The sequence below is a fragment of the Austrofundulus limnaeus genome, unplaced genomic scaffold, assembly GCF_001266775.1.
Source record: "Austrofundulus limnaeus strain Quisiro unplaced genomic scaffold, Austrofundulus_limnaeus-1.0 Scaffold147, whole genome shotgun sequence".
In the NCBI taxonomy this organism is placed as follows: domain Eukaryota; kingdom Metazoa; phylum Chordata; class Actinopteri; order Cyprinodontiformes; family Rivulidae; genus Austrofundulus; species Austrofundulus limnaeus.
In genome coordinates, this window is record NW_013952549.1 from 72,038 (window position 1) to 85,334 (window position 13,297).

The 13,297-nt window shown below is 43.0% G+C and overlaps 1 protein-coding gene across 3 annotated transcripts in view; it reads right to left on the reverse strand.

Annotated features, from left to right (window-relative positions):
• ttbk2a (tau tubulin kinase 2a) overlaps window positions 1-7,859 on the reverse strand; it is a 47,783-nt gene extending 39,924 nt beyond the window's left edge. The window contains exon 1 of one of the 3 annotated variants that reach the window (XM_014016514.1): window positions 7,328-7,859. The gene's annotated coding sequence lies outside the window, so the exon portion shown is untranslated. Of the gene's footprint in view, window positions 1-7,074; window positions 7,267-7,327 lie in introns of those variants that run through there. The other 2 variants (XM_014016516.1, XM_014016515.1) reach the window with 2 other exon arrangements.
• Between the last annotated feature and the right edge of the window lie 5,438 nt (window positions 7,860-13,297).

Below are 13,297 nucleotides of genomic sequence, written 5' to 3' on the forward strand. Positions count from 1 at the left end.
CATACAGTTTGGATTATGTATTTATAATTTTACTTATGAGTCAAAAAAATCAGGTACATGTTGAAAATGAAACAGCATTTCTATTAATCCATTTTAATTAGGATTATGGAACACAATCGCTTCCATAGTTGCCCTCCATGAAAAGATGAAAATAACTTTGGCAAAGTTCCCTCACTGACCTCACCCATTCCCCAATGTTTGTTTTGCTGCATTTTCATTTCATTGACATAGTTTCCATTACATTCTGTTTAAATCAAATCACCATTCTTGCCCTGTTTTATTATTTTAACACAGTGCCGGAGCCATGTTGTGACTGACAGCTGACACTGCATCTCTGCCTTATGCCTTCCTCTCTTTTCTCCTCCTCCTTCTGCAAAAATGCTGAGAAACAGAAAAAGGGAAGAATTAACTAATGATTGCAAACTGCAGCCACTAAAAAAAGTTTGCCAAAATTTATTTTCTTTTTTTGACTTTTTGTAACTTGACACAGTCAAAAGCAGGACATTGTGGGCCTGTGCGTGCGCATCTCATTGTGAGCGTTGGGCCTTGTGTGGGACAGATGCATTGGTTTTGTGCCACGTTGCTGTTTTTATGTGCCACGTGCATCACCCGTTTATGGACTGTATTTGTGTGGGTCAGGTAAAGTGATGGTTTTGTGCGTACGCTCTGATAAAATCCTGCAGGCGCCCCTGTATTGTGCGGAGGATATTTGGTGATTAACAGGTATCACATGATGCAGTCAAGACTAACTACTGGTGCTTAGTGTGTAAATAGAAAATAAAATAAGGATAATAGAGGTTTCAGTAATGATCTCAGATAAAGTTCAGCTCAAAGTCTGGTTTTACATTCATAAAACACTGATTTTGTGTTGTTTTATTAATCCCAAAAATTTAGTGTAATGCTCTTAGGTTAAAAAATATCAAAGACATATGAAGGTATGTAAATTTTTAGTGAAGTTTAGGAAAATTGCACAAGGGGAATCATCTGAAATCTTAACTAGGGTGCCAAATTGGGTAGGGCCAGCCCTGGATCTGCCACTAAATGGATTTTATTCAGACTTCCAGAAAGTACTCAATGCGTATACATCTTTAACTCCTCCTTTAACTTTTGAATCGACCCATTGGCCGCCACAGCCAGCTGACATTGGAAAACACACAACTGGCTGTAACCGAGTCAGTTCTCTGTCATAGCATTTGTTTCATGTTTCACATCGAGAACGCCCTCGACGTGATCTCATCAGATGCTCATATTACGTTACAACAACCACAATTGGCTGGAAATCATCTTGTCAGTGTCAAGGAGGGCCAAGACGCTCCCCCTATAAGGCTGTTCCTGCACTGACAAGTTATTCAAAAAATCTCTTTTTGCAACGAGCAGAAGTTTCACCAGCTCTTTCCAGGTACTGCCTCTTACTCAGAGCCTAGCTAAACTGTCCGTAGACAGATGCCCAAGCACGGTCACTGGACGCTTTGCTCTGGGTTAGCACAGCACCGCACAGAGTGTCTGGTTATTGGTAGAAATACTGTTTAAAAAGCAGCAATACTCCTAAAAAAGGAGTTGAGCTATCTAACGAGAGCGGCAATGCTTCCCCAGGCCTAGCCATACCTGGTGCCGAACAGGACCCAGCCGACCTGGTGGGTTCCCAGTTTAATGAACCTGAAGTCTGAACAAGATGGGGCGACATACTCAAAGCTGTGGACCCGCTGCTATCTGAAATGATGGAGCACGTTCTCACTTCGAGCTTGCTGGATTTCATGGCAGGGGGCGAGCTCTCCAATGTGGATTCGAAGCTCCCCTTCTCAGATGATGACGAGGATTATGATGCATCTGCCCAGCAGACAGGATGGGTTGTAATATCCGCTCTGTCTGACATGGGTCAACCCGTTCATGAAAACTCATTCTCACTGGAACTGGGTTTGGACCTGCACAGCGTGTACAAACGCACTGCTGCAAAGCTCGACATCCAGTGGCCTGAAGTCCCAGCTGAGGTGGTCTGTTCGCGGTTTGACAGACAGAAGCTCCCAAAAGCTATGAAAACAGGTAAACTCCTGCCATTTTTCCCCAAGCTGCCAGAAAAACTGTCCATCTCCTGGTGCAGCAAGGCTTTCAAGAAGAAGCACCCAGTGGCGGGCAGTTCGGTGCTGGACTATGTGGACATGGAAAAATGCAGTCTCCGCCAAATGCCTCCAGTCAAGTCAACGGCTGCAGCGCATCTGCATCCAAAGACATCTATGTCGGCAGGTGGTCCCGCTCTCCCCCGGCAGAGCAGACTGTTTTCAGTCCAGCCTGTCGGAGAGACTGCGCTGTCAGTCCGGCCTCTGAATGCTTCTTCCATGCTCATGGCGTATCAAGCGGAGCTGTAGAAGAAGATGACCGCCTCATCGGATGCTGCTTTGCAGGACAAAGTCTGCAACATCATGGACCACTGTGTCCAGCTGCACAAAGTGGCAAGTGGTTAAATCTCACCACTCTTTCCACAAAAGAAAAAGAGGACCTCTTCGAGTCGACACTCCCATCACCCCGCAGGGTCTGTTCGGCTCCATGTCACCTCAATGAAAAAGTTGCGGGAGGAGAAGAAAAGAGACGATGAAGCTCTGAAGCTGTGTCTCCTCAGATGCGTGTTCGCCTCCATCACCACAGCACCAAACCTTCACTCAGGCAGTGGCATGCTTGCCCTCCACCTTTAGATTCCAAAATTGTCAAAAGGTGCAGGGAGCCCCACAGGCGCTACAAATACCCTCCTGAAGGCCCCCACTCCGACCAATCGCCATGCACCTCCACTCAGGTGATCAGGAGGATGGGGAGGTATCTGCGAAGGGAAAACAGTGAATGGGTCTTAAAGCCCAAAAATGCAGTAATCCCATCTGGAGCTGCTAGCCATTCAGCTAACATTTAAACACTTCCTTCCCCTCCTAGAAAGACACCATGTGTTGATCAGAACAGACAACACCACTGTGGTAGCTAATATCAAGAGGCAGGGGGGGCTAATATCACTGAGGATTCAGACACTGGCCCAAAAACTGATCATCTGGAGCAGCAGACATTTCCTGTCTCTGAGGGCCACTCATGTTCCTGGAGTGCTGAACTGTGGAGCAGATCTTCTCTCCAAGGTGAACCCCCTGTACGCAGAGTGGAAACTCCATCCAGATGTGGTCAGGCTGGTCTGGCAGAGGTTCGGAAAACCATCAGTGGACCTTTTTGCCTCATAAGGGAACAATCGGTGTCCCCTGTTCTTCTCCCTGCACAGCCAGAATGCACCACTGTGGGGTGGATGCACATGTCCACAAGTGGCCTCGGGGTCCTGCTTTATGCTTTCCCTCCTATAGCTCTCAACTCACCAACATTAGCCAGGTTACGGTCAGAGGGCCTGTCAATGATTCTCATTGCACCTCACTGGCCATCAAAACACTGGTTAGCAGAGACAGCTCAGCTCCTCTGGGAGGAGCTTTGGCCTCTGCCTGCATGCAAAGACCTGCTGTCTCAGGTGCAGGGACAAATCTTTCACCCCCACCCAGAAAGGCTGGCTCTGTGGGCTTGGCTAGGACATCTGCAACAAGATCTCTATGAGTGCAAATGGCCTGTTTTTGAGAAATGGTGCTCTGACGTTCAGGAGATTCCCTTTCAGTGTTCTGTAGCTGTCATTTTGTCTTTCTTAATATCAAAGTTTATTTGGAAGATATTCCAGCCTGCCACATATGCTTCAAGGGTAAAAACATCATGCCAACATCCTTTAGTAGGTCGGTTTATGAAGGGGGCTCGCAGAAAATTCCCCGTCTCAAAACCTATGACCCCTACAGGGGACCTTCCTCTGGTACTGGAGGCTCTCACCACTTCACCCTTTGAGCTTCTGGATCAGGTGGAATTAAAGTTGGTAGCACTGAAAGCTGTGCGTTTGCTGGCGGTTGTTTCTACTTAACGAAATTTATGCTTTATCAGTGCACTCATCTTGCACAAAATTCTCTCTGGACAAGACTAAGGTGACCCTGCTCCCAAACCCTGCTTTTGAGCCTAAGGTGTTGGGTCCTTACTCTCCTACTGAGTTAGAAGCTTTCAGTCCTCCTCCGTTCTCCCCTGAGGAGCAGGAGAGGTTACATAAACTCTGCCCAGTACGTGCTTTATGTATCTACATGGGTAGGACAAAACATGCCAGAAAAAGTGACCAATTGTTTGTCTCTTGGCCTAAAAATCAGTGCGGGAAACCAGTAACAAAACAGCGGTTTTCCCACTGGATCGCGGGTGCGATTGCCTTAGCATATAGTTCAAATGGGCTGCAGCCTCCTGAGGGCCTGCGTGCCCATTCCACCAGGTGCTTGAGCTCTTCATGGGCTCAGCTTAAAGGCACAGTGTGTAGGATTTTGTCAATTCTTTTAGCCGAAATTGAGATATTTACTAATGACAATAATAAAAAACACGTCTAATCATTGCAGACAAAGACCTTGTTTCATTATTTTACCTTATAAAAATCTGTTTATATCTCCATGGTCGTGGGTCGCCACTACAGGCAGTCGCCATCTTGCACCGCCATCTTGTCTATGAAGGCTCATGAAGGACAAACTGCGGTGGCGGCATCAAAAAACTTAATAATCTTACCACTTGAAGCATCACTAGACCTGAAGCTGCTGGTAGACATCGCAGTTGGAATTATCAAAGGTTTTTGACACCTGAGAGATACCATAGCAACTCCTTTGCGTTTGGAAGCGGGGGGTGGGGGTGGGGGGAGGACCAGGGAGGATGATTCAACCACTCAACCACTAGATGTCGCTGAAAACAACAAATCCTACACACTGTGCCTTTAAAGGGGTGTCCCTTCAGGAAACACATACGCTCGGTTTTACAAACTTGATGTCACAGCACCATCACAGGCTCATTCAGATCTCAGTGTAGCACTAAGCGCACAGGAGAAGTAATGCTCTGATCAGCTGGCTTGTAACGTGAAGTCTGCTGAGCTATACGGGAGTCAGTATATTTTCATTTTTAATGTGAGACATGAAATAAATGCTATGAAAAATAACTTTACCTTACTGTCATAACCTCGGTTCTCTGAGCGGCAGAAGCGAGTGTCTCACCAAGTCACTCCCCTTGCTCTAACACTGCGAGGAAGAGGTGATCATTTTTGAATAACCTGTCAGTGCAGGAACAGCCTTATATATAGGGGGAGGGTCTCGGCCCTCCTTGACAAGTGGGGTCTCTGCGGACGAGGGGGCGTGTCACAAGGAAAGGCAATTCTAAAGCGACACACCTGATTTGACGAACTTTGTTAAGGGCTCGACACACGGGAGGCGACGTCGCTCGCTCTCCATTCATTCCATTCATTTCCTATGGAGCCTGTGCGGTGAGGCGACAATCGCTTGCCCTCCTCCAGCTAAGCGACCGGCGAAAATAGTGCATGTGAAATTTCGCGCTCGTACACGTAGACGTGCACACGCGAGCTTGCGACGCGACATATGAAAGTTGAAAAATATTCAAAATTTGTCGTTGTCGCTTAGCGTACAACCAATCAGCGAGTGTTTCATTGACTGACCAATGAGAGGAGAGTATGCTACACACTGCAGTTAGCTAACAGTTTCACCAAGTGATTACTAAAAAGCTTTGTGGGAATTTATTGGCACCAGGGTGAAGTTTATGGTAAGTTTTTCCTCATAAAACTGTATCTTGATGTGTGTTTGTTTTTCAATATCATTAGCATCACAAGATTTGTTTAGTTTACACGTCCGTAATGCATACTCGCCTTCAGAGTCAAGAACCAATCAAATTTTGTGAAGACAAGCAACCTGAGAGCGCGATTCGCAACGCTGCAATCGCTATCGCGTCCTGTGTGTTGGGTTTCACCCTGGCTGCGATGACAGCCGTTAATCGTTGTAGTTTGTCGCTGCCCGTGTGTCGAGCCCTTTAAAGGGACATACCTGATTGGACAAGAAAAAAGGGGCGTTACTGTATGGCACCACTTTTTCTGGAGAACCCTACTTGGGTCACATTCTTCCTGGTTAACCTTAGTGTAGGGGTCAGCGTCATGTAGGCCTCTTAGCCTACAGTGTTTATGCTTTTGACATGCCCACTCTTGTGACACGCCTCACTTTGATTCAGCAGATAACCCCTTCTTCTCTTTGACAAGGACAGGCTGATTTCCAGTCAATCCTGGCAGGTGTAATGTAATATGAGCTTCTCGAGATCACACCGAGGGCGTTCCCAGTGCAAGACTCATGCTACTCAGAGAACTGGGGTTATGACAGTAACCTAAAGTTTCAAAGCAATTAAGCTACAATCTATGTTGTGGTCGCAAAAGCAGAAACACGTTGGAATAATACGAGAAGAGTCTGCGTATATGATAATCAAAATATGATTTAATTATGAGCAACAAACAAACAGAACCGAATCAGGAAGTTCTGCATGCTTGCGACMGAACGCGTCAGCAGAATACAGCCAATAATATACATCGTGTCAACACCATGTGACAGTTTACAACCAATCACAGATTGCCAAATGTACTGTCCAGCCTATCACAAGACTCACACCCAAAGAGTCTGTTAGAGTTCAGTCCCTTGTGGAGTCGTCCAGAGCTATCAGAAAGATAAGAGTGATGGACAGTGTCAAGGGTAAACAGATATAAATAATTAGACCATGACATATGTGAAGCTAAGCTTATCTGAGCGTTGACCTAAGCACATTTTATGACATCTTTGCTCAGAGCCTCAACGTTTACTTAAAGAGTCAAACTTGTTTGTTAGCAAAATATCTCGTAAAATACTGAACAGATTTCAATGAAACTCTAAGAAAGTATTTCTTGGCTACAACTCGTTAACTTTTAGAGATAATCCAATTCAAGATGGCCGCCACAGCTAGACTTTAGCTCCACAAAATTGGCAATGCAATTTAAAGGTACAGTATGCGGTAGTAACTGAGAGTGCTTCATAATATACACTGCAAGGTCACGCGAAATATCACAATATCGCAGGAGATGGAGCATAAAGTTATGTTCAAGGATGGACACAGATAAGTCATCATTTCTCGACATGAAAGTCAGCGGGTGATATGCATTTCATCTATGAACACTAGGCTTTTAATGGCATTCCTTACCACCTACAGAGCCGCGGCTTGTTTAATAATAACCAGAACAACCAGCAGCATTCCCACACGTCTCCCCGGAGGAATTAAACGAATTGCCCGGCTTTAGTGTACGGCCAGGCGGTTGCCACAGCAGATTTACTCAGGCGCGTCCACGCACACTGGCCGTCCACAGGCCACGCGAGCCTGTTCTGGACAGAAAGGGGCTCGAGGGAGCTGCTACGAAACGAAACGCCCCTCATCCCTGCTGAACCTAAAACCTCACCTGGAGTCTTCGCTGCCAATCCTTCCTCGATCCAAAGAGAGCAGGGCGTGGTTACAGAAAATCCGTTTGATGCGCCGCGGACGACGTCGACCGGAATGCCGTAGCGCGTGAAGCTTCCATGGAGAGAGGCGTTCAGTCGGCGACAGACGATGGAGAAGCCGAGAAGAGAGGGAGAACGGTCCGAGAGAGACGAGCCCCCATTTCTCCTCCTGCCTTTCACCTCAGCATCATTACTGCTCGCTGCGGATCCGTGACGTGCCGGGGCTCCGTGGTGGTCACCGGGCTTCCTGCGCGCGCGGCCCCGATCCGATCGCCCCTCGCAACAGCTCGGTCGCGCGCCGGGGGTAGACGTTTTTAAAAACACAGATAGCTCGCTGGAGGTTCACGGTTCTACGCACGCGCAGTGGACCGCCATTATTTGTTTGGACAGCGATAACGTTGTGATAAATGACAAAATGTATCGTTTAAAAAGCGCAAATGTTTTGGGAAAAGGAAATATGGAAGCCCATTTCTGCCTTTTTTATTAATAATAATAAAAAAAAAAACAAAATGATACTACTATCTCAAAATTATGACTCATAGGTGACTGTTATTTATTTTGTATCTGACCTTTACCAGATGAAATGTTTGAGATACATTTCTCATTTACAAACATGATCTGGATGAATTATGACATGTATGTCACATTAAATGGATAGTAAGTCGTATTTTCAGACAATATCTCATAATAATGAAATGCTGTGAGGTACTATAACATAATTAGATACTAAAACAAAATATTTATACATAGTATCTAAAATTGCTAAGTTATAATAGATGTTACTTCCTATTTTTTATATAATTATAAATTAAAAGTGAGATTATAAGTGACACAGTATCACAGAATTGTGAATGAGATATTTTTTTCATCAGCTGGCGAAAATGGCTTACAATAAAAAAAAAGTCAAGTCACCTCACCAGCAAATGAGACCAGTTTTAATTGGAACACAACTGCAAAAAAATAAAATAAAATAAAATAAAAAACATAACAAGGACCACAAGGGGGAGACATTACCTTAAATACTACAAATAATAACATCAGAAGTAAAACGTCAAAGGGGTAGGTTTCTGTTATGGCAATATTTYTTTAACAAAGACAGAAATACGTGGTCCAAGAATGAAGGTACTCCGTGAGATGATCAGCTGAGATTTATTGCAACAACAGGAAACAAGAGATCATCCTGCCATGTCTCTGTGCCTCTGCTTCTCTCTGTCACTCCACTCTATCCACTGTCCACTGTCTCTCCACTCGAGAGGCCTCATATATATGTATATTAACAAACACCATTATATCATCTTAGCAAGATTTGATACAAGGTCAATGGAAAACACAAAGATAAACACAAGTGATATCTAAGAATGATTGTTGTTAACAAATCTTGTTCTGACTTTAATCACTCTATCTGCAGATGAACAGCATGTCATGAAAATCTAGGTCATTAAAGGATGTCATGCATTACTGGCTTAAACCTAAAAGTATTAGCTCCATTACATCTCCCCCATCTGATCATTAAATCACCAGTTAAATGATCGATAAAACAAAAAAAAAACTCTTTAATGTATTTTTTAAAAAAACATGTCAACACAAACCTAAGTATATGTACTTTTCTGAAATKCCAACCCCAGTAATTCAATTTTTATTCCTCCCACAGTAATCACTAACCCCAAAACATAGTTATCACACAAAAGTCTTTGGATCGTCTTGAACACAAACAGGATTGTCTGTTTTGATGTGTGGAAGGGTCAGAGGTGGTGGTGGTGCTCTGCGACTTTTTGTAAATCTTGTTTTAGTTCCTGGGGCTGGAAATGGAGGGTTATGTGGATTTGGGCATGGCGTTTGTTTGATATTAATCTTGCCAGGTTATTTCATGTTAGTAAAATCCAGGAGGGGGCATTCCACTTGCTGTCCTGTTGGGGTCTCAGAGTCCAAGAGATCCTCTGTTTGTGATGCTGATGAATCCAGTTGTTCTTCCAGTTCAGCAGTTTGAAGTAACTCTCCTCTCTGTGGTTCTGGTTCAGCCACTTGCACGTTGTTTTCCATTGGTYTCTCAGTTTGCACCTGTTGTCCTTCAGCCTCAGAAGTCAGCTGATCACTCTCCTGTCATTTGGTTCCAACCGGAACTTGGTTCAGGTTAGCAAGATTTGATACAAGGTCAACGGAAAACAGAAAGATAAACACAAGTGATATTTAAGAATGACTGTTGTTATCAAATCTTGTTCTGACTTTAATCATTCTATCTGCAAATGAACAGCATGTCATGAAAATCTAGGTCATTACAGGATGTCATGCATTACTGGCTTAAACCTAAAAGTATCAGTTCCATTGCAGTTTCAAATTAGTCTGTAATTTTACCAAATGATATACTATAAAATTGTTTTTGATTAAAAAAACACCCTTAACATTAAAAAACTAATGATTGTGTCCTATATAAACAATAATCTAATATCTTACCCAAGTTTTCCTCTCTGGGTCACTGGTGCTCATATCCAGCAGTGAGAGGTGGGCTACGCTCTGAAAAGATCACAAAACCATTGCCAGACCACATAGAGACAAATGAGACAAATAATATTTCATACACACTCACACTATAGACAATTAAAACTTACCATTTAACATAGAAAACCAGAGTACCCAGAGAAAACCCACACATGCACAGAGAGAACACACAAACTCCACCCAGAAATGTCCCAGGCTGGGATTTGATCAAGCAAATTTCTCACTCAGAGGCCAACAGCTCTATCAACTGAGCCACACGGACAGAGGCAGTAATGATGGCAGCACAAGCACAATAGAGGCTGGGGTCTTCCATACCAGACAGGAAGATAATATACCCCTGAGACAGTCCAGCATGATAGCAGTATGTAAGATGCAGACAGACAACACAGACATGGAACACCATGACCAACTGGCTGGAATAGTGTACAGGAATATTTGTGTGATACTGTGGGACTGTCAGATGCAGACTGACAAACAGGTGATGGCTAACCAACTGGACAAGCCAGAAGAATACCAAGGGCTGCAAAAAGGAAATAGCAGTATGTAAGACGAGTCAAGGCCTCAGTGGGATCATGGGAGCTGTGACCCCCAAACTGGAAGTTACTCCAGCAGATCCTGGGAACCACATCAGAGATCTATGTTCAGAAGAATGCAGTTCTAGGAACAGCTAAGTTACTGTACCAAACCTTCAGGCTCACAGGCCTCTGGTATAGGACCTGAGATTAAAGAGAAATAAAACCGCAGTTGTGGAAAAATGGTTGTCTTTGTAGAGCAAAAAACATTTATCATTGTTACTGTTATGATTTTTGTCTGTGTTAAGTGTTTTTATTTTTAGTTTCTGTCATGCTCCTGTTTCTTCCTCATGTCTGTCCAGCTGCCCCTTATTTGTCTGATTAGTCACCCTCATGTTTCTCCTCAGGTGTTTTCTGTTTAGTAATTATTGTCAGTGTATTTAACCCCTGTCCTGTCTCAGTCTGTTGTCGGATCATTGTGCTGTCTACCTGGTCGTGTCCTGCTTCATGTTCTTCGTCTAATTCCAAGTCTAGTGAGTTTTTGCTGTATTATCAGCCTSCTRGKGTTTTTTCATTAAAGGCCTTGTGCTTTTTGATTTTTGAAACCTGCCTGCCTGCAATTGGGTTCACCCTGCCTCCAAGTCGTATCAGTTACTTTGAACTGTTCAGATTAGTATTTGCGGGAGATCGACTGGCGGATTGGTGCTGTGTCTGCAGTGATGCGGGCGCTGTACCGGTCTGTCCTGGTGAAGCGAGAGCTGAGCCAGAAGGCAAAGCTCTCAATTTACCAGTCTGTCTAGGTTCCTACCCATTTGGTCACGAACTTTGGGTAGTGACCGAAAGAACGAGATCGCGGATAGAAGCGGCTGAAATTAATTTCCTTCGCAGGGTGACTGGGCTTTCCCTTAAAGAGAGGGTGAGAAGCTCAGTCATCAGGGAGGGACTCAGAGTAGAGCCGCTGCTCCTCCACATCGAGAGGAGCCAGTTGAGGTGTTCCAGGCATGTCCCACTGGGAGGAGGCCCAGAGGAAGACCCAGGACACGATGGAGGGACTATGTCTCTTGGCTGGGCTGGGAACGCCTTGGGATTCCCCTGGATGAGCTGGCCCAAGTGGCTGGGGAGAGGGAAGTCTGGGTCTCTCTGCTTGGGCTGCTGGCCTCGCGACCCGACTCCGGATAAGTGGCAGAAAATGGACAGACAGATGGATTAGCATTAGGATCATTTTTAAATTACTTTCTGATATTATATGAATATTATCATTTGTCAAGGTTATCTAAGCAGAATAAGATGGAAAACAGTCACGGATGTTATTATTGCTTATTTATGTCCTGTCTCCAAGTTGCTGTTGGAGAAATTTCTTGCCAAAGTTATATTGTGAATTAAATCTCCGCTCTGGCGCCTCCCTGGCCTTATCTGAGGTCATGGATGAAAGCCAGCTTATGCTGGTTCTTCTCATGCGAGAGGGAGGTTTCAGGTTCTGACTTTGTTTTCCAGATTCTGACTTATTAGCCAAAATGGGACAACTCTGGGACACAACAAGAGTTTTTCAAATGCTTGGTGTAGCACCAAATTCTGGACCCTGTATACTCTTGATGTCAGTGGACCTCTATCCATGCCAGTGCACGAGGTGCATAAGTAAAAAAATTAAAAAGAGGGGGTATTCTTTAAAAAAAAGAAGCATAAATAGGGTTTTAAGCTAAACTCAAATCAGATTATATTGGTGAGTGGTTCTTTCATTCACCAGCTGAACCGATGCAAATAGCCTACCTGTGTTCAAAAACCAGGGGTGGCACACCAAATCTAATATAACACAATTTTTATGATGTGTTTGTAAAAATAACAAATTGAAAACTATAGCAATATAAAGCTATGGATTTGCCAACAGATGTTCACTTTGAATTTTCACAGATAATATCACTGATTTTATGACATTCAGAGACAAAAAAACAAGAGCAAATATTTGTAATGTTGGGGGAACCCACTGGTGGGGGGTCTGGGGGTCCTCCCCCAGAAAATTTTTAAATAAGTAAATGCCATTTCCTGATTTCTGGTGTATTTTAACAGGTTGTTAAACAGACTTTTACCTACATAGGAAAACATTCAGTGTGAGTATTCTATAGGTAAAATGAAATAAATTTATTTGTTAAGCAAGAGAAATAACACTGGATGACCTAATTAATGTTTTATGGTAAATGTGGGAGTTTAAATTAATTTAATTTTAAATTTGATGGGGACAGTTCCCTTCAAAAATGATTGTCGTTTTATTTAAAAATGTTAAAAATATATATTTTAAAGACATTTACAAGGATCAAGCTTTTTAAAATTGAAAGACACCACCTCTTCTATGTATGTTAAAACTTTTATTTGCTTGTTGATGTTTACTTTAGTGAAGAAAACTGTGATTATAAAACCTCAAAACTGGAAATGAAGACTAAAAAAAGCACACTTACAAACTACATCAACTGTAGAGTTATCCCAAATTATTAAGTTATTTGCTTTTTATGTCATATAATAAATATGATTTTGGTCTGTGAGAGAAAACTGGAGTATCTGGAGAACAGAAAGTTGATCTGGCAAACTTCTTCCTTATATGTTGCTCTACCAACTGTGCCACTGTACTGCCTAATTTTTTATTTTTTGTATAATTATTAAAATTATTTATTTAATATTTGATTAAAATATGTCTATGAATATAAACTCCTGAGAACTTCCATCTTTATTTAAGAACATTGGTTTTAGACTGGTCTGGTTGTCCTTATTCAGAGGAGCTACATTTAAATTTTAATTTAATTTTTTAATTTTAAATAAATTATAAATTATTGTTTTTAACTATTAATTGTTAAATAAATCAATGTTTGTTCTTATATTTATGAAGTTCTATTCCTAAATAGGTAGGGGAAGTGAAAAAGGAAAAACCTGGGT